Genomic DNA, 22,620 nt, shown 5'->3' on the forward strand with positions numbered 1-22,620 from the left:
CTGACTAGAGGAGTGAGTTTGCAGGGAAGGGGTTGGAAGGGGAAGGTTTCACTTTACTCTACATAGATCTGTGTAATTTGACTTTTTTTACAGTATGTATTTCTTTCATAATTAGAAAAATGAGTGATGTGACCGTTTGGTGCAGGGCAACAATATTATGTTCACCAGTCTCTGTACTGTATGTTACTGCACAGCACGGACTGTAGGAGAAAGCCCAGAGGAGCAATGAAGACAAAGAAGACATGACACCTGCAAAAAGTCAGTGGAGTATTTCTACATAACAAACCTTCCAGGTGAATGACGGTCAGTATCTTCCACTGCTCCAGCTCTCGCAATGAACCTAGAACCTGCCCAGGGTAAGCCTGAGGACCACGCCCCGCTAGTCCACTCCCCGCCCAGGGCCTGTTTGTGCAGGGTGACTTCCATCAAGCAGACAATGGACTCAGGATGGGGCCTGTGCCTTTGGAGAGGCTGGCAGAGAGGCGCAAAGTGGAACACCAGCCAAGTGCACACACCTGAGAGGCAGAGTTCCAGGAGGAGACTCAAAATGTACCAAGAAACTGTGTGAAGTGAAGGAAGCTACTCGACCTCTCTGAACCTCAGTGTCCTCCCCTGTAAAATGGGTGTCACAGGCCTACTTCACAGAGCTGTTGGGAAAGATACATAAAAGTGCCTGTGACAGCCAGTGTCCACATTATTAACAAAGTCGTATCCGACTTCAGAATAATCAATGAAAAGAATAATCTTGATGAGACCAAAGATGAGATGCCCAGCTTCGTAAGCAGCCCCAGCAGCATGAGAATGAGAGGACCTCTGAGTAAGCAGGGTTCTTCACAGCTCCACTGGAGAGGACGAACACGGGCTACAACAGTATAAGTGGGTGTTGTGTAGTGACTCGTTTAGAGATCGTGGGTCCCTAAAGACACTGTCAAATACAGTTACACACAGTGGCTCCTAGGAAACAACTACAAAGCAATCAATGCAACAGTTAGGAATGGGAAGGGGGTGAGCAGAGGAGGGTCAGAGGCACAAAATATGATGGAAGACACTGAACCACGACGAGCGCCCAGCTCTCAACAGCTGCTGTGGTTGCGCCAGGAGCTCAAACGTCTGAGACAGCCATTGTGGGGACTGCTGGGAGCACAGTGGTCACTGCAGCCACACCCCAACAGCAGTGCATCAGAGCACACAGACCCCGAGACTTTCATCTCCATTAATCCTTGTTTCAAGATGATGAATAGCCTCATGTTACAATGTCTCCTTCCAACCCTTGTGGACGAGCGTCATCAGAACCCCCTGAAGAGGGCACAGGCCAGAGTAGGATGGAACACTGGGGGCTGGGGGAGCGGCGCTGCACCTGACCACACGGACTATCACCCGGGCCTGTTGAACACGAGAGAAGAACCCGAGGATGTGGTCTAACGAGACTTCCCCGTCTTGCCACGTTCAGGGACACTACAGAGTTTCTTGTCCTTCCTTTACAAAAATATTAAGGAATTCATGTGTCATTAATTCATAAAGAGGCAAATTCTTGACAAAGTGACAGAGTCCAGTTTCCATGACCAGGTTTTTCAGTTGTTTTGATAATATCCCACATTCAGGAATTGGAAATGTAACCTATTGGGACATGTAATATAAACAAGGACTTTTTTCATGTGGATCAACGCCCAGATTTTTAGAGACGACATAAATCACGAAAGCTGCTAACCATTCCTCCACAGGTTTCAATAAAACTTTTAAGTTAGTTTACTGATCTCAGGAAAAGAGAATTTGGCAATTCAAGTTTTTTGATTCTGCATTCAAGCGTACAGTACGGCCAAGAGAAGGAGCAGAAAAAAATTAACAGGAAGGTCTTGCTTGCATTTTATCTTTTGCAAATAAGCAAGATATTTTATGCTCTGTTCCTTTCACTACTCTAATCAATTTTTAAAGAAATATGGTACAACTGACTATCCCTAGGTGTGTTTATCCTGGAACCTTGCCAGAATCCAAAGCAGAGATGTTAAAGCTGATGGGTTTCAAATGCTGCCCAAGTGCTGTCTACTTTGAACATCCCTCTCCCAAAGCTGGACCACTGGTCTCTTCCTGAGGGATCAGAGTCACCACCTGTGTCCCTGAGAGACTGGCCACTCACGCCTGGGCTGAGATTAGGCAATCAATCTAAAGGGCAAAATACTTAAGCTATTATCATCTTATCATCTTAAGGTTGCTGTTTCGGAGGCCTCTGCACTGGAATGGGTTGGTGAAAACAGCCTACTAGATACTTGCCTGGGAATTGGGCCATTCTCCTCTGCTCTCAGCGGCTCCTGGGGAAACCAATCATTAACATCAGGGATGCCTCAACTTCCACATCTGCGAAAAAGGCAAGCAACAGCCAATGATACCACCCTGCAAAGCTCTTAAGTTGTGCTTGCAAGAGGGGCCACAGCTTCTCCCAAAAGCTGATGAAATGATGGCACTTTGGCTGGAGAAGGCAGAGGGCAGCAGGCAAAGTGGAAAGTTCCTGGGATGTCAAACCAGTTCCCATAAGCAGTTTAGAGAAGCACCTGGCCCTGGACTAGGTAGGAGGCTGTGGAAAGACCCACAGGCACGCAGGTGGGAGGAAGAATCAAGCAGAGGAGGGAGTAGGTGGGGAAGAGGCGCGAGCCCGGCTTCAATTTTGGACAAAAGCAGTTGCACGCTGTAGGCCCGAGGCTGCCCATGCAGCCGCCACACCCTCCTAACTCCCTGGTCCCCGTGTGCCCGTCACATCCCTCCAGGACTCAGTCCACGTGGAGCGGTGCAGGACCAGAGTCCTGAGCCAACGGCGGTTTGGCCCTCGGCCAAGCGCACACCGCCCTGCTCCTCCCCCCAGGGCTAGGCACCGCCCCGTGCCCAGAGCATCCTGGGAGTTGTAGTCCTGCAGCCCTGCAGGCTGCCGGCTGTGAGCGGTTAAGAGACAACGGTTGCGGTCCCAGCATGTGCAGCGAGGGGCCCCGCCTCCCGCGACTTCGCCCCTTCTCTCCACCACGCCCACTTTCCACGCCCTGCCCCGCCCCCCGGGCCGGGCTGCGCACGTTGAGGCTGGCGCCCAGGTGGGGCTAACCAGCCTAGTGGAAGCCCACGTAGAAACTCCCTGGCCGGTCTGTGAAAGGTAAGTTCACTACCTAAAATGGAAATCCTGGGTGCCTGGGAACCTGGATCTTGCCTTCTCAAAGCCACCTGTCCCGCCATCCCCTCCATCCCTCTGGCTGCCAAGATCCTCCCTCTGGACCCCGTGGTCAGGGTCGCTGCAGAGCGCCTCTTGGAGCCTGCCCGCCTGAAGCGCCCATACCTTGGTCAGGCCTCTTAGCCATGACATTCATTTATTTGCTGTTGTTTTCCTAGTTTCCTAAAATGGAAGCTTAGATTATTGATTTTAGATCTTTCCTGTTGTCTAATACATGCATTCAATGTTACAGATGTCCATCTTAGCCCACCTTTGGCTGCATCCCACACATTTTGATAAGCTGCGTTTTAATTTTTATTTATTCAAAACATTGTAAAACTTTTCTTGAAATTTCTTCTTTGACTTGTGTTATTTATATGTGTGGGGTTTTTTTGGGGGGGAGGGTCGCAGAGGTCAGCAAACTTTCTGGAAAGGGCCAAAGAGTAAATATTTTAGGTTCGAGAGTGATGTGGTCTCTGTCTTTACCACTCAGCTCTGACACTGTAGCCCAACAGCAGCCATAGAGAATATTTAAATGAATGAGCATAGCTGTGTTCCTCTAAAACGTTATTTAGGGATGCTGAAATAGTCTTCCTCTTTTGCTTTTTTCTCCCAACTATTTAAAACTGTAAAAACCATTCTTAGCTTGGGGCCATACAAAAACAGGCAGCAGGCCAGATTTGGCACTGGGCAGAATGTAGTTTGAGAGAACAAAAAAAGAACTCTTGTTTAATCTCCAAGTATTTTGGGATTTTCCGGCTATCTTTCTTTTATTGATTTTTAGTTTAATTCTATTGCAGTCGGAGAGCAAATATTGCATGATTTCTATTCTTTTAAATTTCTTCAGGGTATGTTTTATAGTGTCTATCCTGGTCAGTGTCCTAGGTGAGTTGAGAAGAATGTGTAATCTGTTCTTATTGGAGGTCTTAGTCCATAGATGTCAACTGTGTCCAGTTGCTGTCCATGTTGCTGTTGATCCAGCTGTGTCCTCACTGCCTTCTTCCTGCTGGATCTGTCCATTTCTGTTAGAGGTGTGCTCAAGTTTTCAACTATGATACTGGATTCATCTATTTCTCTTTGCAGTTCTATCAGGTTTTGCCTCACCTTGTTGTCAGGGATGTACCCATTTAGGCTATCCACGTCTTCTTTGAGCATGGACCCCTTTATCATTACATAATGCTCCCCTTTATCCCTGATAGATTTCCTTGCTCTGAAGTCTACTCTGTCTGAAACTAATATAGCTACTCCTACTTTCCTTTGATTAGTGTTAGCATGGTATATCTTTCTCCATACCTTTACTTTTAATCTATATGTGTCTTTATATTTAAAGTGGGTTTCTTGTAGACAACATATAGTTGGGTCTTGTTTTTTGATCCACTCTGACAATCTCTGTCTTTTAATTAGTGTATTTTGACCATTGACATTTACAATGATTATTGATATGGTTGCATTAATACCTGTCATATTTGTTACCATTTTCTATTTGTTGCCCTTGTTTTTTGTTCCTATTTTCATATTTGACACTTTTTCTGACTTGTGGTTTTAATTGAGCATTTTATGAGATTCCATTTTCTCTTATTTCTTAGCATATCAATTATATATATTTTTTAAACACTTTAGTGGTGCTGTAGTGTTTGCTTTATACATTTACAACTAATCTAAGTCCGTGTTCAAATAACACTATAATGTTAGACAGGTAGTGCAAATACCTCATAACAACAAATATTCCTAATTCCTTCCTCCTGTCTTTTGTATCATTGTTGTCATTCGTTTCATTTGTACATAAGCATACATAAATGTTTATGCATACATAATCAAATGCATTGTTGCTATTATTGCTTTGAACAAACTTCTATCTGTTAGTTGAATTAAGAATAAGAAAAATAAAAGTTTTTATTCTACTTTCACTTATTCCTTGTCTGATGCTCTTCTTTTTTTAAACGTAGATTCAAGTTTCTGATCTATATCATTTTGCTTCTCACTGAAGAACTTCTTTTAACATTTCTTACAAGGCAGATCTACTGGTAACAAATTGCCTCAATGTTTGTTTGTCTGAGACAGTCTTTATTTTTCCTTCACTTTTAAAGGATAATTTCACAGATTACAAAATTCTGGGTTGGTGGGGTTTTCTCTTTAAACACTTTAAATATTTCACTCCACTCTCTTCTTGCTTGCATGATTTCTGAGGAGAAATAAGATATAATTCTTATCTTTGCTCCTCATGATGTAAGGTTTTTTTTTTCCTCTGGCTTCTTTCAAGATTTTTTTCTCTTATTTTTTATTTTCTGAAGTTTAATATGATATGCCTCGGTGTAGCTTTTGCCAAATGGTGTTCCCTGAGCTTCCTGGATCTATGCTTTGGTGTCTGACATTAATTTGGGGGAAATTCTCAGTCATTATTGCTTCAAATATTGTCATTATTGCTTCATATTGCTTCTGTTTCTTTCTCTCTCTCTTCTCCTTATGATATTCCCATATGTGTATGTTACTCCTTTTGTTGTCCCACAGTTCTAGGATGTTCTGGGTTTTTTTTCATTATTTTTTCTTTCATTTTCAGTTTTAGAAGTTTCTATTGTTATATGCTCAAGCTCGGAGAATCTTTCCTCAGCTTTGTCCAATTTACTAACGAGCCCATCCAAGGCATTCTTCATTTCTGTTATAGTTTTTGAACTCTAGCATTTATTTGTTTTTTTTTTTTTAGAATTTCCATCTTTCTGCTTACATTATCCATCTGTTCTTGCAGCTTGTCTACTTTTTCCATTAAAGCCTTCAGCATATTTATCATAGTCTTTTTTGTCATTTCCAGGTTTGAAAATTCCAACATTCCTGCTGTATCTGACTCTGATTCTGATGCTTGTTCATTCTGTTCAAACTGTTTCTTGCCTTTTAGCATGCCTTGTAATTTTTTGTTTAGAGGTGGACATGATATACTGGGTAAAAGGAACTGCTGTAAATAGGCCATTAATACTGTGGTGGTAAGGTGTTGAGGAGAGGGGAGGTATTCTACAGCAACATGACTAGGGTCTCAGTCCTGCGGAGCACCTGCTCCCGTGGACTGTGAAGTTTACTGGTGCTTCTGAGGGCTTTTTCCTCGTCCTCAGGCAGGACAGGGTGGCTAAAGGGGGCTGGAGTTGGGTGTCTTCCTTCCCCTACATGGAACACTAGAACTAGCTGAAAATGGATATTTCCCTTCCTCCAGGTAGGTTAGGCTCGGATCAAACAGCATCAGGTTAGTCTCTGGTTAAAGAGTTTAGAACAGAATGCTCTGGCATTTTTCAAAATGTATACTTTTCCCCTCCCGCTGCCAGAAGCATGAGAGTTTTTCCTCCAGTATTCACTGTGGGAACCTGCTAGAGCCCCTGGAGATAAAACTCACAAAAGCATGGGCCCCTCTATGGCCGGGTTCCCCTGGAGTTTTTAACTTTCATACTTGTCCTCACTAAGCTGCCAGCAAATTGTCCATTTCTGCTCAGGTTTTCATACTGGTTCCCAGTGAGAGTTTGCTTGTGGATTTCTACTCCAGTAAGTTGTGATTCGCTGTATGTGTCTGTTTGTTTCTCCAATGTTGGGGCCAGTGGTTTCCCTGTGACCTCACTTCTTTGATAGATCTAAGAAGGGTTGTTGATTTTTCATTTTGTTCAGCTCTTTACTTGTTAGGATAGAATGGCAACTTCTAAGCTCCTTAGATGTCAGACCAGGAACCAGAAGTACCTCATTTCATTTTATGTATCTTCTCTAGGTAATTTCTTTGTGGTTACCGTAGGGATTGTATAAAACATCTTAAAGTTATAACAACCTATTTTAAACTGATAACTTCAATTAGTTGCAAAACTCTACTCCTTTACCTCTCTATCCTCATCCATTTTATGTTATGGATGTCACAAATTACATCTTTTTATATTTTGTTTCCATTAACAAAGATTTGTAGTTATTTTTTATGCTTTTGTCTTTTACATTCTATACAAGAAGTACAAGTGGTTTACACACCAACAGTACAATACTATAGGATTCTATATCTGTTCATATATTTATCTCTACCAGGGAATTTTATATTTTCATATGGTTTCATGTTGCTGTCTAGTGTCCTTTCATTGCAACTTAAAGGACTCCCTTTAGCGTTTCTTGTAGAGCAAATTTAGTGGTGATGAACTCCCTCAGCTTTTGTTTATCTGGAAACACCTTAATTTCTCCTTCAGTTTTGAAGGGCAGTTTTGCTAAATATTTTATTCTTGGTTGGTAGTTCTTTTCTTTCAGCACTTTGAATATATCTTGCCAGTCCCTTCTGGCTTGAAAGGTTTCTGCTGAGAAATCCACTGGTGATCTTAAAGAAGCTGCCTTACATGTGACAAGTCACTTTTCTCTTGCTAATTTCAAGATTCTCTGTTTATCGGTGACTTTTGCCAGTTTCATTATAGTGTGTCTCAGTGTGGGTCTCCCTGGGTTTTTCCTAGTTGAAGTTGTTTGAGCTTCTTTCATTTGTATGTTCCTTTCTTTCCTCAAATTTGGGCAGTTAATGGCCAGTATTTCTTCAAATAAACTCTGCCCCTTCTCTCTCTTCTCCTTCTGAGTCTCCCATAATGTCTGTATTGATCTTCTTCATGGTGTCCCATAAGTCCCCCCCTTTTTTTTTGCTCTTCTGACTCAATAATTTCAATATCTTCAAGTTCACTGATTCTTTCTTCTGCTTTATCAAGTCTACTGTGGAACTCTTCTAGTGAATTTTTCAATTCAATTATTATATTCTTCAGTTCCAGAATTTCTGTTTGGTTCTTTTTTATAGTTTTTATCTCCTTTTTGATATTTTTCACTTTCTTCATGTATCATTTTCCTGATTTTCTTAGTTGTCTGTCTTCTCTTTTACCTTGTTCAGCATTTTTAAGATGGTTATTTTGAATTCCTTGTCAGGTAATCCATTGTTCTCTGTTTCTTTAGGGTCAATTTCTGGAAATTTGTTTTGGTCTCTTGATTGGGCCACGTTTCCCTATTTCTTTGTATGCCTTGTGATCTTTTGTTGAGACATTGCCATTTGAAAAACAGCCACCTCTTCTAGTCTTTATAGACTGGCTTCATGTAGGGGAAGACTTTCACCAGTCAGCCCACTAGAGATTCTGCGACCTCTCAGAATTTCTCTAGGACGTGTCTTCTCTGGGCTTGTGCATGTGATTTCCCAGTTAAATAGGCTTGCCCCCATTTCTTCTCACGAGCCTGTCCTCTCTCTTTCCCTGGTGTCTGAGATACTGCAGTCTCCCTGATGCTGCAGCATCTTGACGCCTCACTTTGTTCTCAGTGGCCCCCAACCTGGCAAGCAACTATGCCACCGGTTCTCATCAGCACTCTTAGTCAAGTGAGACAGAATATTCCCTCAAGGAGCCCCACAAAAACTTTCGGCCTATGTTCCACTCTTCTCTTTTCTTCCTGCAGGAGAAGCTGGGCATTGGGAGTTTTCTCCCAACCACGCCATGCTATGGGGAATGGGGGGAAAAGCTAGGGCAGGCAAAATGCAACAAGCTTTTCTACCTGCTTCAATGTGGCTCTCTTGGCTCTGTATTAGCCTGGGTGCTGCAGCCTCTTAACTGGTTTCTGGAAGTCTGACAAAGGCAATTTGGTCTGTATGTTGTTAAGTTGGTGTCTCTATGGGGCAACAAGGGCCTGGGTCTTCCTATTCTGATATCTTGCTGATGTCCCACCCTCTAAAGCTCTATTTCTAAATGTAATACACTATACTCCTTTGAACCAAGAACTGATTTTTCTGACTTTGCTGCAACTGAAAATTTACGTAACCATTTCAATTGCAAATAAATGATTGAATTGGGATATTGTCATTCAGCTTCACAGTGGTCATGAGAAGTCATTATCTTAATACTAAAGATACACTAAGAAAAATCCAAGGGGACAAAGCGTTTAGTCCTATGTCTGTGTTGTTGTTGCTGCTGCTGTTTTACAGTCATTTAGACTGTGAGCACAGACTCCGTAGTCAGACTTCCTGGGCTTTTATCCAAGCTCTACCACTTACTAGCCGAATGTCCTTGAGCAGGTCATGTAATCTCTCCTGCCACAGCTTCCTCACCTACAAAAAGGGAAGAACAAAATTACCTCCCTTATAGGGTTGAGGATTAAATTATATGCTTAGAAAAGTACCTGACAGAGGGTAAATACTTGTTATTGTTGTTCCTACTATTGTTTTGATTCACACAGAAAAAAATCATTACCTGAGAAAATGAATTTAAAATTGATTTTTAACTTGGGGATAAAAAAATGAGAATTTATGAAATCCACTGTTGTTCTTTTCTCATAAATTCTTCGTTTTCCATTCATATTAACAGAAGGAATAATAGTATAAATAGAATAGTGAAGCAGCTGTGAATACCCAATTATATTTTATTTAACCTAATCTTGAAGTTAGTTTACTTTGCTTAGTATAGGTCAGTGGAATGGATTAGCCAAACACGATGTGTGGCAGGGAAGGAAGTGGATGGGTCAGATGGTGTGAAACACTGGTTGCAAATTGGCAGATGTTAATAACTGTTGACATCCATTGGGTGTTCAGTCACTGCTCTAAGCACTTCACTTGTAGTTACTCTTTCAAGTCTGACAACACATTCAGGAGTAGATATTAGTATTATCTCCATTCTGAGGTGAAGAAACTGAGGCCCTGAGTGGGTAAACAACTTGCCCAAGATCATACAACTAGTCATTGGCAGAACCAGAATAATCCACGCATGTATCATTGAGAATTAACTTTACATGGTGAAGAAAATAAGAATGTCATTAATTATCATAGAATCTTAATTTGAAGGAATTTACATGTAATCTCTTTGAATCACTAGGATATTGGTGCCAATTTGATATCAGATGATATTTTTCTTAAAGTTCAAGTACATAAATAACTGTATGTGTAAAATTAATGCAGAACTATTTCAAAGAGTGTTTTTTTTACATGGTATGATTTTTTTCCCCCAGAACTCAGTTAATATTGTCAAGATAACTAGCCATTTTTCTGGAAATTGAGGTACATAGTCCTACTTCTTAAATTAGTCTCTCCTTTGAATTGATGTGTTACTAGTAATTTATCATTTGAATGATATGATCTATCTCTTGTAAGAGTCCCTGTAATTGTTTCTTAAGAGTCTTAACTTTGTGTGTGTTGTTCTCAACTGGGGACAGTCCCCTCACCCAGGGAATACCAGGCAGTGTCTGGAGACATTTTTGATTGTCACAACTTGGAGGAGAGTGAGGTGCTACTGGCATTTAGTGGGTTGAGGCCAGAGATGCTGCTAAACCTCCTACAGTGCACAGTAAGCAAAGAATGTTAATAGTATCAAGGTTGAGAAACCCTGGTGTGTGTGTGTGTGTGTGTGTGTGTATCAATGTCATTCTAAAACATAGGGATACAAAAAGAAATTAATTTTTAGATGGTACTTTGTTATCAAATGCAAATGTTTATTCTTTATCATTCAGTTATAATTGATCACTTCCAAACAATTGTCACTTGATAAGATTCTATAAATGTGTATTGAGCACTTCTTCTTTGCCAGGCACCATGCTAGACACTAGAGGTAGACACCATTCCCGCCATCATGAATCTTAGTATATCCTTCTAAAGGGACCTGAACATTAAGTTTTGTATCAGCCTAGATTAGACTATTTCACAGTATGATATTTTCCCAAAAAAGAAGAAAGGAAATTGGCTGTTGACTTTCTCAACTCAAGATAGAAATATAAAAGTAAATTAAATGAAAATAAATGGAATCAATGAAACTGGTCATTGTTGGCTTGAGTAAGTTGATGGAAAGTGTTGGCAATGTCAAACCACTGATTTTTCTTTTCTTCTGTCCTTTAGGGAGTAAAGTTTCACAGATACCATTGCTCTTACTAAAAGTAGCTGTCTCTTAGGACATAGTGAAAATGACATTTGGAATTTTTAAAATGGTCTCTTCTAGTCCTACTCTTCCTGTTTAGTGACACTGTTAGTGTTCTGCATAATCTGGCAGAGCTAACTTTATGCAGGAATGAAATGAGTATAGCGACGTAAAAGCACTCAAAATATTTATCCCCATTATGCCTGAAATTGCAGCACTTGAGAATAATTCCTTTGGGTAGGCATTATGTCTTCAAGAGTTTTGTATTAAAATGCAGATACTCCAGAGAGAAAAAGAGGGAGAACATAACAAAAAGTAAAGTTTGTGAAAGATTTTATTTTAAATTTTCCTACTTTGGGGATTTAGAAAAGATACTAACTTGGAAAAATACGAGGGGAGAAAAGCAGATTACAATTTACAAAATAGCAGGTACAATGTAAGATACGTATTATACGCTTCGTGTATAATATGTGACATATAATACACTCTCAGTGGTGTGATTGTAGGGGATTTTTATTATTTACTTGCTCATACACACACATATTTTGTTTCTTTTCCAGTTAACGTGTCCTATTTATGTCAGTTTTTTATAAAGTTAATTATTTAGGTCAAAAAGAAAGCACTGAGTCCTCAGGTAGGTTTAAGCTCAAACTACACAAAGTGTTCTGGAGATCTGGAGGGGGTGGGGCACATTTGGGCACACGAGAACATGTGCAGTCCACGAAGGACCTGGGATGGAATCGCAGAGATCTAACTCTTGACACAGCTCCTGTCGAAGTTGAGCATGTTTCCACTGAGCGGGCCATCGAGCTTACACAGGATATAACGCACGCTGGAGACGGCGGTGTGACTTTGTCTTGGGTCGGGAAGGGATGAGAATATTTCCTTGGCAGTTTACAGTTACATTCTGCTCAGCGTGAGCTGTAAAGACACAAGCTCTTTTTCAAAATCTGTGACACACTGACAAGATTTCATGCTCAACATAAGCAACCAAACCAAATGCACAGACTTGTGCCAAACAGTCTGCCACCGTCCTCAAAGGAAGGCTACAGACAGACACACTTCTAACTAAACCACCACATCTAATGGCTGAGAATTCTGCTAATGACATACTTGATTCAAAGAAATGCAATATCAGAACTTCAGAATATAGAAGTGTTTAAGTTACAGCCAGTGTTTGCAGGTTAACAGCTTGTAAAATACTCTGAAATCAACAGTGAAGATTGTTCTCTGCTGCAGTGTGATTATGTGCAATGTTTCCATTTGTTTCACCAAGCATATGTTGAATACCCGCTGTGTTTCATCTGTGCTAAGTTTGAAGCTAGAAAGATGAATATGCTATGATCTGTGCACACAGGGCTTAGAGTTCAGTGAGGGGCACCAGCCCATATGGTGTGTGTATGATGCCATGGAGCACAGAGGAGGGATGCTGGGGGCATGGGGGTGCTGGGAAGGTTTGGGAGGAGATGATGCTGGAACCGAGCCTTGCCAGACAGACAGGGTGGAAAGGAAGGAAGTTTCGAACTGACATAAAAGCACAGAGACATGCAAGAGCCCAGAGTTTTAAAAATCTGCAAATAGGGGCTGGCCGGTGGCGTAGTGGTTAAGTGAGCACACTCTATTTCGGTGGCGCAAGGTTCACAGGTTCGGATCCCAGGCGCGCACCGATGCACCACTTGTAAAGCCATGCTGTGGCGGCGTCCCATATAAAGTAGAGGAAGATGGGCACCGATGTTAGCCCAGGGCCAATCTTCCTCAGCAAAAAAAGAGGAAGATTAGCATCGGATGTTACCTCAGGGCTAATCTTCCTCACACACACACACACACACACACAAGAAAACGGCAAGTAGTTCCAAAAGATTGAATTGGACTTCCACTTCTGGCCAAGATGGAGTAACATGGACTGGGTTTACCCTCCCATCAGAAACAACTTAAAAAACAGGCACAATGTAGAAAACTCTTGTTTTCAGACCCTGCACACCAGGCAGTGAGGACAGTGACCCCTGAGAGAGGGGAAACCAATGAGGGGAGCCCTGTGGTCATCCTAGCTCACTGCCTGGAGAGAGTCTCCAGGGTGCAGCTTAGAGAGTGGGAGCCCATGTGGAGCCTGAGTGTCCGGGGAGGCCATGGCGTCTTCAGTTCTCAGGAAGAGAAGCAGGGAGGGGAGCGCTGCACAGGGAGAGAGCTCCAGAGACCCGCAGAGGCCCCCAGAGTCTTCAGGGGAGTACTGATCACCTGAGGGTGGGGGAGCTACCCGAGGCTCAAGAAAGAACCGTTGGATAGGAGCAGAGGGAATAGTCCTTGAATGAAAAACCTGGTAATTCACAGGGCATCAGATAGAGTATTTAAAGAACATTGCTTCAGTAGTGTGGCAAAATTAGCTCTAGAATAAAGGCCACTCTCATCCTGCCTATCAAAGCTTAAAAGAAGCTTCAAAAAGATGACACTGTTTCCAAGTTTTTTTAACTGCTTCCCAGAATAAAGCTCAAGAAAATATTTATAGGAATAGAAAAATATCCAGCACCTAAGAAGGTAAAATTCACAATGTCTGGTATCCAGTGAAAAATGACAAGGTGTGCAAACACGCAGGAAAATACAATGAATAATGAGGAGAAAAATCAGTCAATAGAAACATACCCAGAAATGACACAGACATTAAATTAGACAAAGATAGAATTAGTAAAGACATTAAACAGTTATTATAACTATATTCCATTTCTTTAAGAATCTAAAGGAAAAATTGAGCATATTAAGTAGAGAAATGGAAGACATTAATAAACAAACTGAACTTGTGGACATGAAAAATACAATATCTATGGTGAAAAATATACTGGATGGGATTAACAGCAGATTAGACACAATAGAAGAAAAGAATAGTAAAGTTGAATGTGTAGCAATAGAAACTATCCAAAATGAAACACACAGAGAACAAAAGTTTAAAGCAAAATGAGCAGAGCGTCAGTGAGCTATGGGACTTCAAGTTGCTTACACTGTAACCCTGTACCTGAGGCCAAAGCTGATTGATTTATAGGTGGACACCTTGACCATGGCTGGGCCCGTGACTTTCTTCCTTGGGACTGTGAATTTAGGACCCAGAGAGAATCAAGCCAGTGTCACTCTGTGTGACTGAAGCAGGAACACAGAAATCTTCATTGTTTCCCACCAGGTAGACTGAGAAGCAGAAGAAGTTAGTCTATAACAATGGGAGGAAAGAAACAGACATATAGAGGAAAGTAGAGGTGTGATATGGAGGGAGAAATCATGGAGTTTTCCACGTCCTGGTTCCAGTTGCTTCTGAGCTTAATTGTACCCCTGTCCTGTTCAGCTTCTTCTTAGATTCCATGAAATATGGTTTTTTGTCATATATAATGAAAAAGGCCTTAAATTATATAGAGGTGATGCATTTGATTTTGGACTCATGATGGGAGTGTTTATGGGATATCAACATGGAAATGTCCAATAGGCAGGTGAACAGACCTCTCTGAAGTTCAGAGAACAAGTATGCACCCCAAATTTACATTTTTATTCTATCCATCTATAGAATAAATAGACTCCCTAAATCTGTAGGAGTATATGAAATTGACAATGGAGAAGATATAGAGGGAAACAAAAATAAAGCCAAGGATGGGACCTGGAAAACAACCACATTAAAGAGGCAAAAAGTGTATCCAGAGAAAGACTGAGAAGGAACATTTATCAAGGTAGGATGAGAGCATAAAGTTGAGGAAATCAAAAGAAGGCAGAATCTAAAGAAAAGGGAAATTGATAATATTGTCAAATTCCTAAAGGACCTAAGACATTCCTAAGCTTTGATTGGCAACCACCAACTTCCTATATTTCTAACCTTACTTCCTTTTTTCTGCCCATATTTACCATACTTGAGTTTATATTTCCGTTTCTCATCTCAACGTGCTAAGATAACCATAGTTATTCATCTCTTTAGGATAGTTTGACTTTGGCAATCTTAACCCTACATTATTTACAATACCTGACAAGGATCCGATCAAAGCAGATCCACAGAGAAGAGCTGAGCCCTTCTCCCCAGAAAAACAATTGCATGCCAGTAGGATTGGGGGAGGCAAGGAAGGAGCTGGAGGAGAGCGTATGGTTTCCATAAGAGGAAGTCAGACCTCATCAATCTATGAAAGCTCTTTTGGGAGCATATATGCATATGGACAAAAGCCCATCAATGGTGTCTATTTAGATTTCCAAAAAGCCTTTCACAAAGTTCCACACAAAAGGCCATTTTAAAAATGGAGTTATCCTGGTATGATGGAAACTGGTGCAATGCACAGGGAAGTTGCTTAGAGACAAGAAACAATGGTTTACGATAAAAGGGCACTTCTTGGAGGAAGAAGCGTGAACACGGGCATTCCCCTATGACTACCTTTGTTTAGTATTTTTATGACTTATTTGCAGGAGGGAAGGCACAATGAAAAGCCCAAGGATATGGGAATAAATTGATGTTAGTATGAGGCTATGTGAGAAGGCAGAAAATATTGAATTGTTCTTTATAGGGGCAAAAATAAAATATTGAACTTAGGGAAAAATAATCTCAAGTATACTTAGAAGTTTCTTTACTCATTCATTCATTACACAGTTATTGAGGATCTACTATGTGGCCAGATATTGTGCTACAAGTTGGAGAGAAAATAATTGAGAAGGGGTTTCTCCCTGCTGTGAGAGAGCTTAAATGGAACAAGAAGATATTCCTGAATCTTGAGAAAAGTAAATTAAAGGTGAATAAAAGGATGTAGCTCACAGAACAGGAAACACATGGAGCTTAGTTTTCTAAGAGTTAAGCTAAGGTTGCAAAATGTAAATATACTCAAAATATTTAGATAATTCCTAAAAGGCACTGATATGCTAGCTCTGTTAAGGGAAGCTAGAATATTTGGGGCTGCATCCATAATATCTCTATACATCAGGACCATTTTTTGTTGCAAGGGACAAAAAACCAACTGAAAAAGAGGTAAGCCTGACTTCAGGCATAGCTGGGTGTGGAGAGGCAGGAGATGTCACGAGAGCTTGGTGTGGCTCCCTCGCTCTCCACCTCTCAGCTCTCTGTTATTCTGTGTTGGTTTCATTCTAAGAGTTTTTTCACAGGGAGTAAAGGCGGCTTACATATGGGTATGGAAGGTGGAAAAAATTCCAGTTTTCTGTGTTGCACAGCACCTGTGACCCTTTTTTTCCCAGCACCCACGTCAATTCCTGAAAAAGGACAGTGAATGGCCCAGCCCTGAACCACTCACTGTGGCCAGAAAGTTGAAGTATCATTACTGGCCAGGCCAGGGACAGCACAGCTGCCAACCCGAAGAGCCAGGGCGAGGGGGAGCAGTCAGCCTCCCAGAACCACACAGACTGAGAATGAGGAGGAAGTCATTTCCCAAGTAGATGGTCGGCAGACAAGAAGTAAGAGAGAACAACTATCTGCTTCCTCTCTATAAGTCATCATAGACTGATTATGGTTGGGGGAGGAGCCTCTAAGATAATCCCCCTCTCATTCCTGCCTCCTGCTATTCACACCCCTGTATAATCCCCTCCCTTTCAAGGTGGGGGATTTAGTGACTCACTTCTAAAGAAAAGAATGTGGCAGAAGCATGGAACGTCACTTCTGAGATTCGGTTATAAAAGACTGGGCGTTCCAGGGGCCAGCCCCATGGCCTAGTGGTTGAGTTCAGTGCGCTCCGCTTTGGTGGCCTGGGTTCACAGGTTTGGATCCCAGGCGTGGACCTACACCACTCGTCAGCTATGCTGTGGCAGCATCCCAGATACAAAATAGAGGAAGATTGGCACAGATGTTAGCTCAGGGCCAATCTTCCTCAAGCGAAAAAAGAGGAAGATTAGCTCAGGGTGAATCTTCCTTGGCCAAAAAAAAAAAAAAAAAGACTGCAGGTTCCATCTTGGATGCCCTCTTTCTAGCTCTCTCTTGGATTGTTCACTCTGGGGCAGCCAGCTACCATGCTGTGAGTCAGTCCTATGGAGAGGCCCAGCTAAATGAGCTTGGAAGTGGACTTTCTGAGACTGATAATAACCAGGTGTATGAGCTTGGAAGTGGATCCCCCCCACGCCAGTCTTTAGATGAGACTGCAGACCTGGCTGACAGCTCAACTGCAGCCCCATGAGAGAACTGGAGCCAGAGGCACCCAGCTAAGCTGTCCCCAGATTCCTGACCCACAGAAACTGAGAGATCATACATTTTTATCATTATAAGCCACTAAGCTTTGGGGCAATTTGTTAAACATCAATAAATAACTAATACACTGGGGTTGGTACAATAAGGTAATATTTATGTTCTTATGTGCAAATGACCAAAAATAGGTAAATACATACAAGATCAGATAAACAAATCTGTTAAAATATCATATGTGATTCTGTCATGTTTGAATATTTTCTGTGTTGAATGTGAAGAAAATGAACTTTTCCCCCATAGATGAAACTATTGGGTATTATTTTTATCAATAAATAGACTGAATATATAGCAGCTGCATTGTATCTTATTAAATACAAATCTTAAATCAAGATACAGTAATTACAGCATTCTGTAGCTAGTTAAAGTCTAGACTACATTATTTGGCTGTGTTCTGGACTGTTTCTCTAATTTTTTTGTGGTTCCAATGAGATTTTCAATTGTAATTGGAGGTTAAAAAGAATCATTTTGCCAAGTTTCCTTTGACTCCTTGTTTAAAAGATCTGACACGGATCACCATGAGGGAAAGGTCCGTATGAGGTCAACATGACTTTGTCTTTGAGATCTGTTTACGTCTTCGTGTTGGTAGTTACCTAAGTACCTCTCCCTGATGAAAAGTCTAAAAAAATCTCAAGGGAAAAAGAAAGAGGACTGAGTCCAATATCAAAAGGATGTTTATTAAAGCCAATTTTCTTTAGCAGCAGCCTTGCAATAAAATAAAAGATATTTTTAAATGTATAAATTCATAAGCCTGGGTATAAACCTAGACTGATGTAGTTCCATAAAAATTATCAAGTTGTAACCTCTAAAAGCTAAGTAGGTAATAGAACTGTTGATTAACCTCAACTGAAGTGCTTATACCTGCTACTATATTCAGAAGTTAATAGCTACCCGGGGGCATTTTTAACTTACATGTGACGTTGAGTAGGGTTTTCCTCTGATGATCGCCCTCGTATTTCAGAAAATTCTAATTAGCAACTAATTACCATTGCACCCTGTCATCACACAACCCTCATGTTGCTGCTGTAACTTTATTTCTTCAAATAAGACAGAGGGAGGCTCCAACAAGTTCTGAAGCTGCTTTTGATAATTATATAGCACAGAGAACAACACTACCTTTGCTATTATTTCTGTAAGATATAACTGTCTCCAGACAACCAGTGCGCTCAATGTAGAGCCAAAACAATGTTGGTCTGCTTGTGTATTTGGGAGACCAGTGTCTCACAGTGAGCCTGTGTTATGTTTCCCACCGTCTCATAGGGAAGGTTATATGTCTCCAGGTTTTCTTGCAAGGCACTGGAAGCAGGGCCCTTTACTTGGGATTCATTGGAATTCAATGAATACTTAGAATTCATTACTCATTACCAGTTAACTCATTTTATGGTGCAAATTTCTTCATCCTAACCAATTCTCACTCACGTGCATAGAAAATTCCATGTTTTAACATATAGTATTACATTTGGTTGAGTTTTTTTTTTTCTTTTCCTTCCTTATATAACTTTCAACTACTGTAGAGGACTGTTTTGAAACTATTTAATTGTTGTTGTTGTTCAGTCCTCTGAAGCTTAATGAGGAAAGTTGTATGAATATACACATAGTAATGCAAACATACTCCCTTATTGCCTAGGTGCTAGGTAATGCCCAAAGTTATTGAGCCCAAGGAACTGAAGTCGTGTTTGTGATGATGGATGCTTTGCAGAGAGCCAAGTCTATAGAAGCTGGAGAAGAAACAGAACTGATGGTTCCATCTTCTCTTCCAGAGACAAGAACTTCGACACCCCAGGGCCCTGAGAGGTTTAGATCACCCTGGAGCTGTTGCAAAGCTAATCTGGTGCCATTATGTGGAAATGGAGGGATTCTGTGCACCACCGCCCTGATTTCACATTGGAAAGCCAAGGGTTTTTTATTCCAACTCCAGACAATTCCACAGAGAAGTGGTTATTATGTATGATTATTTGCCTACTTAAACTACAAAAGTTTTCTATATATAATAGCAAAGAAAGAAACCATAAAGGAAAGACTGATAGATTTTGCTACAAAAAAGGGAAAACATTTCCAAGTAAAAAAAAAATACAGTAAATAAAACTAAAAGGCAAATGAAAATAATGGAAGGTATTGGCAAAATGTATGACAAAGGATTAGGGCTAATGTTTTTAATACACAGTTCTTTTTAATCTCTATAAATACAATTAAGTTTCTTTTTCTTTTCCTTTTCTGGGGATAGTGTCTAGAGGCATTCAAAATGGTCCAGCACTTGACATACTGTTGTAGGCTATCTTACAATACAGCTTCCAGCAATGCCAGGCTGTCCTGAGCCCCTGGTATTAGAATTGTCTATCTTTATACCAAGAAGGGAGGGACAACACCAGAATCCACATGTCGCGTGTGCCCAGGTCAGCTTCAAGGAGTTCATGCCGTGAGACCTAAAGTTCTTATGAGATTGTCTAAAACAAAAAAACATCATCTGGGCCTGTGGTGCCTCCATGGTTGCTAAATGTGTCTGTGACAGGATCAAGTATGCTTTTCTAAAGGAGGAACAGAAAATCATTGTGAAAGTGTCGACGGCACAAGCACAGTCAGAAAGCTAGATTTAAAAATGGAGATTTTTTTGAATAATAAAAATAAAATCAAAAGCCTTCTAAAAATTTAAGTTTCTTCTGTTCCTACATCATGGGAAAATGGATGGGCATATTTTCACCAAATTGGGAGATATATTTGGGGTGACCTGACTTAAAATATAGCCTATGTGTTGTACAAGAGGTCCATTTGGGAGGACCCTGGGGAAAACCAAGGGAGTTGGGCAGTGCTGCGTTAGAGCAGCTGGACCTGAGGCTCAAAGCAAGGCCCTTGGGAGTGTCCATTGGGTCAGACATACTAGCTGAAGTATCAATGGTATTAACACTGGCTAAAGCATAGAGTGTTGTGAGGACTCAATGAGATCATCCATGTAAAGTGCTGAACTCAATGCCTGGCACATTCACTCACTGATTCATTTACTCAGTAAATTTTTATTGAGTGACTGCTGTATATCAGGTGCTCTGTTGGGTGCTAGGGATACAGCAGTGATCAAAACAGACAGCCATCTCCACCCTCTTGGGGCTTACATTCTGCTTAGGTTCCTTTTTTTCTAAATTATCCAATTTGCTGGCATGTAATTGTTCATAGCAGTCTCTGATAATCCTGTGTATTTCTGTGATATCAGTTGTAATGCCTCCTTTTTAGTTTAAATTTTACCTATTTGAGTCTTGTCTCTTTTCTTGGTTAGTCTAGCTAAAGGTCTGTCTATTTTATCTTTTCAAAAAACAAACTCGTATTTTTGGTGATCTTTTCTATTGTCTTTCTAGGCTCTATTTCATTTATTTATGCTCTAATCTTTATTATTTCTTTCCTTCTGCTAACCTTTGGGTTCGTTTGTTCTCCTTTTTCTAGTTTTTATAGCTTCTTGAGGCATAAAGCTAGGTTGTTTGAGATTTTTTTTTTTCTTAGTGTAGCCATTTGTCACTTTATACTTCCCTCTTAGAACTATTTTTGCTGCATCCCATACGTTTTTGTATGTTGTGTTTCCATTTTCTTTGACTCAAGGTATTTTTTGATATCTTCTTTAAACTATTGATCATTCAGAAGTATGTTGTGTAATTTCCACATATTTGTGAATTTTCCAGTTTTCCTCCTGTTACTGTTTTCTCGTTTCACACCTTTGTGTTTGGAAAAGATAGCTGGGATGATTTCAGTTTTTTAAAATTTGTTAAGATTTGTTTTGTGGCCCAACATTCTGTCTATCCTGGAGAATCATCCATGTGTAAGGAAGGAAAAGAAAAATGTGTATTGTGCTGCTCTTGGATGGGATGTTCTAGACAAGACTTGTCGTTCCTTTTGGTCAATAGTGTTTTTTCACTTCTGCTGTGTCCTCATTGATTTTCTGTCTCAATGATCTATCCATTGTTGATAGTGGGGGAATGAAGTCCCCTCCTACTATTTTATTACTCTCGATTTCTCCTCTCATTTCTGTTAATTTTTACTTTATATAGTTAGGTGCTCCGATGTTGAGTGCAGTATATTTACAGTTTTTATGTCCTCTTGATGAACTGCCCCTGTATCAATATATAGTGACCTCCTTGTCTCTGGTGAACAGATTTTGACTGAAAGATTATTTTGTCTGACATAAGTATAGCCACTCCTGCTCTCTTTTGGTTACCATTTGCATGTTATTTAGTTCAATTCCTTCATTATTACTCTATGTATGTCCTAAAAGCTAAAATCAGTCTTTTGTATGTAGCACAATGTTATATCTTGTTTATTTTGTCTGTTCAGCCATCCTGTGTCTTTGATTGGAGAATTTAATCCATTTACCATTAAAGTAGTTATTGGCGGGTTAGGACTTACTATTGCCCTTTTGTGTGTGTGTGTGTGTGTGTGTGTGTGTGTGTGTGTGTGAAGATCAGCCCTGAGTTGACACCTGCTGCCAATCCTCCTCTTTTTTACTGAGGAAGATTGGCCCTGGGCTAACATCCATGCCATCTTCCTCTACTTTATGTGGGATGTCTGCCACAGCATGGCTTGATGAGCAGCGTGTAGGTCCACGCCCAGGATCTGAACCTGCTAACCCCGGGCCACCAGAAGCAGAGTACACGAACTTAACCACTACGCCACCAGGCCAGCTCCACTATTGCTCTTTTTTGGATTTTCTGGTGGTTTTGTAGTTTCTTTCTTCCTCTCGCTGTCGTCTCTTGTGATTTGTTGATTTTTTTGTAGTTCTATGATTTGATTCTTTTCTCATTATCTATTGTGTATCTACTAGAGAATTTTTCTTTGTGGTTTCCATGAGGCTTATGTAAAATATCTCCTACCTATAGAAGTGCAACTTAAAGTGATAACAACTTGACTTTAATTGCATACAAATCTGTACACTTTTATTTCTCCCCTCATTCACATTTTATGCTATTGATGTCACATTTTACATATTATTATATTGTGTATCCACTAACAAATTACTGTAGCTATAGTTATTTTAATATTTTTGCTTTTAACATTCATACCATAGTTAAAAGTGTTATGCACCATCATTACAGTGTTGGAATATTCTCAATTTAACTATATGTAACCTTTACCAGTTAGATTTATACTTTCATATGCTTTCATGTTGTTACTTAGTGTTTTTTCATTCAACCAGAAGAACTCCCTTGAGAATGTCTTGTAAGGCAGGCCTTGTATTGATGAATCCCCTCAGCTTTTGTTGGTCTGGGAATGTCTTCATCTTATCTTCATTTCCGAAGGACAGCTCTACTGAATAAGGTGTTCTTGATTTGCAGTGTTTTTCTTTCAGCACTTGGGATAGGTCACCCCACTCCCTCCTGGCCTGCAAGGTTTCTGCTGGGAAAACTACA

General features: G+C 40.6%; 2 pseudogenes across 2 annotated transcripts in view; one reads left to right on the forward strand and one right to left on the reverse strand.

The window, feature by feature from the left end:
• The window catches only part of LOC147911258 (large ribosomal subunit protein eL34 pseudogene), a 36,301-nt pseudogene extending 15,602 nt beyond the window's left edge, over nt 1-20,699 (forward strand). Inside the window, exon 3 of the transcript XR_015551322.1 lies at nt 116-20,699. The product of XR_015551322.1 is annotated as a large ribosomal subunit protein eL34 pseudogene (transcript). The remainder of the gene's footprint in view (nt 1-115) is intronic.
• Nucleotides 1-22,620, reverse strand: part of LOC101405651 (methyl-CpG-binding domain protein 3-like 1) — a 42,136-nt pseudogene that overhangs the window by 8,812 nt on the left and 10,704 nt on the right. The gene's annotated exons all lie outside the window — the stretch shown is intronic.

The sequence above is a fragment of the Ceratotherium simum genome, unplaced genomic scaffold, assembly GCF_057802395.1.
Source record: "Ceratotherium simum simum isolate JZ-2026a unplaced genomic scaffold, ASM5780239v1 HiC_scaffold_44, whole genome shotgun sequence".
Classification (NCBI taxonomy): domain Eukaryota; kingdom Metazoa; phylum Chordata; class Mammalia; order Perissodactyla; family Rhinocerotidae; genus Ceratotherium; species Ceratotherium simum.